Source organism: Gavialis gangeticus, unplaced genomic scaffold, assembly GCF_001723915.1.
Source record: "Gavialis gangeticus isolate Ggan-Ray unplaced genomic scaffold, GavGan_comp1, whole genome shotgun sequence".
NCBI lineage: Eukaryota > Metazoa > Chordata > Crocodylia > Gavialidae > Gavialis > Gavialis gangeticus.
The window spans coordinates 63,345,999-63,349,156 of NW_017729031.1; the positions used below are offsets into that span (position 1 = coordinate 63,345,999).

General features: G+C 43.5%; 1 long non-coding RNA gene across 1 annotated transcript in view; it reads right to left on the reverse strand.

Moving 5' to 3' along the window:
- Positions 1-1,181, reverse strand: part of LOC109301812 — an 18,774-nt gene extending 17,593 nt beyond the window's left edge. The window contains exon 1 of the long non-coding RNA XR_002098635.1: positions 1,099-1,181. This is a non-coding gene — a long non-coding RNA (uncharacterized LOC109301812). The remainder of the gene's footprint in view (positions 1-1,098) is intronic.
- Positions 1,182-3,158: the final 1,977 nt, after the last annotated feature.

The following is a 3,158-nucleotide window of genomic DNA, read 5'->3' on the forward strand; positions in this document are numbered from 1 at the left end:
AATTTCCTTTTCTCTTTTAATACCTCAGAAATGTTATCAACTGCACCTACTAAACAAGTAACATGAAATGAAGTCTAATTTTGAAGGTAGATAAGGGAAGAAATCAGAAAAAGTTGTGTTTTGTAGTCATCACCATTCCTACAAGATCCACGGGGTTCTGGCACTTCAACAACAGATACATTAGAAAGAAAACCTTTTGTGTTGCATATGCTCACTTTATCCAGTATCACTCAAATTTCCCTGAAATATGAACTCCTAAAAATTGTCTAGCTACATCTTTGTACAAAGTACAGCATGTTCCTCTTTCTTCTTTTAAAAAATTAATACTTCCTGTAGTTGTTATCAGTGCATATAGATTAAAATACTGTTACTTATTTATACTCTGTGGGGTTTTTTGGTTTTTTGTTTAGGGAACTTCCAATAATTCAATTTACCATTCCTGAGACTAAATTTTTACTAGATTCAGATTTCTACTTTTATCCCAACTTCTGGCTTGTAAAAACACTATGAAAAGTCATAATTAATGATAAACCAAGAGATATTCAACTTGTTTCCTTCTGAAGAATCCAGATTCACATTCCTACTGCAAGAACTTCTCCCAGCACTTTTTGCAGAAATCTCAGAGATACAGAGTAATCCCCTCGTATTTGCAGTAATCATTTTATTTCTTCACAGTAGACCTTGTCCCTGAACTATTGTAGGATGAGAAGAATGTGCAGTTCAGGGGCCCATATAAGTCCTATATTAACTTCACATGCAGTTAGCATCCCCCTGAAGCCTGCAAAAGGAGACTGCTCAAAAGGAGGTTGATGAATGTGAGAAACATCATAGTTAGGTAATTCATTATGCAAGCAGTGTACATAGTTGGTATCTTGGCAAAAGTGACTGGCTGAAGAAATTAGTTCATATGCTTAAATTAAATATGTTTAAATGAAATCTTTAACAGTTGCATAATTTGCATTTCAGTATTGGCTATATCCATCAGCGCAGAGCAGTTCTTGTCAAACATTTCGGATGGCAGTATGTGGAGGTGAGGAATGAGATCGGAGGTTGGAGAGAGAGACCCAGCAATAATCCATTCCTGTCACTCACTTTAACAGAAGTGGAGAGCACAATCAGGAAGCAGGATCCTGGGCACCACTTCTGGAGTAGCTGCTTCCTCTGCATTGGTGCTTGGTGAACCCAGAAAGCTACTCCCAGCTCCAAAGAGGGGCCATCTGGGAGAGTCTGGAGTGCTAAAGAGGAAGGGACGCCAACTGGACTCTCCACTCAGAAGATGCATCTGATCAGCTACAGCAGAGAGCAGCCAGCCAGATACGCATGATCAGAGGATGGTTGTGTGAAGCCAGTGCCAATCCAACTTCCCTGCCATGACCACTGGGACTCCTGGGGCCAATACCTGCTGAAGGAGAATACGGTCATATGTGGCTGGGAAGGGGCAGGGGGAGCCCAGCAGAGAACTGGCCCTGGAGGCTTTTTTTCTCCTTTCCTCCCCACACCTTACCAAAGGACTGCAGAAAAGCCTCACTTCTGGAGGCCAGTAAGCAGTTAAGGGGAAGCAGCCCAAACAGGGTTAGCCTTCCTTGTGGAGGACTGTGGTTCTAGCTGCAAGGGAAACACTTGTGGCAACTTTATGGACCTGGGACACAAAAGACCCTGGGACCCAGGTCAGAAAAAGTCCATTCCCAGCATGACAGCAGGCTCAGAACCACAGAGAGGCTCTGGCTGCTGTTGGACTGTTTGTTTTGAATTGTATCATTTCTTTTGGGTTTTTTACCTCTGGGGACTCAAGACTCTTGGGTATTGGGACCTGGTAGCTGACCCAGATGACACAGAGCCCAGAGTTGGGGAAGACTTATCTTGGCATTACAGCCCTGGAGTGGCTTATCTTGGCATTACAGCCCTGGAGTGGCCAGTCCATGCTTTGCATGAGTAAAAGGAATTGAGATGAATCCTGATACAGAGGGATATGAGGGTTGAGAAGATTGTGGTTGAGGAGAGTCTCACATCCCCATCCTTCCCTTCTAGGGATTTTAAAAATCTGGCTAACATCAAAGGAAGTGGTTAGGGTAGGGTGCAGGGGAGGCAGAGCCCCATGACAAGACCAAGGTCATTGGTCTAGAGTGTCACTCATAAAACGGGAACTGGCTCCCAATGAAAGATAATATCAAAGTCATGGCAGGTGAGAGGGCAATCACAGAACACCTTGGTAACACTCTCCTATGACCTCACCCTGTCATGGCGTATTAGAAGGACATCCAGTTGGAAGTGGCCTAGGCCTTATAATACCTCCCAGTGACACAGTAGCATAACTATGGTATACAGGCACCCACCCTGGGTGCCAACTAAGGGGGCACCAGGATCCACCCCACTGTCTTTTCTATTACAGAATGTCAGTACTGTCCCTGGCCATAGGAGTCAGGTATGGCAATGCTGCAACAGATAGTCAATTAGTGTATCTGAGGGGCTGGGGGAAAGATAAGTAAAACAAACAGAATGGTATTCCCCTCCTTCCTACTCTCTCCACCCCACCAGGAGCATTTGAAGAAGTAGGGAAAACCCAGTAGGAGCTGGGCAGGGCAGGACAGTACTGCACCAAACAGTGTATCTGGGGAACAGTAGGAAAGTGTGATGAGCAAAATGATGCTCCTCCTCCCCCATCAGAGGCACTCAATGAGTGCTCTACACCACTGTCAGATGGAATACCATTTTGTTGTTACTTATACCCAGCTTCCTTCCCATATCCATGGAGCCCAAATCACACAATGATAAATGAATGTCTATAAGCCTAAGTGACAAAATGATCCTGCTATTGTGCCCACTATGGAGATAAAGAAGTATGAAGAGGGAGAGTATATAAGGTTATAGTTAAATTGCTAGCTTAAAGAACAACTGACAAAGAATCAGAAAGAAATGATGTCCTGTTACCACTGTGAGTGATGCAGATTCTATAGATCAGAATCTAGGGAGGAAACTAGAAAGATGTGCCGAAGATTGCATTAGGAACGAGTGGACAATAACATTGGGGTGAACAATTTTGGTGGAGTGAAGTGAGTACAGTCCAGACTGGAGGGGTTTCGTTGAACAACTGTTCAATGAAAAAAGGTGAAAGTGATTAAAACAAATAAGATTAAATATTAATTGGAGAGACATTTTTT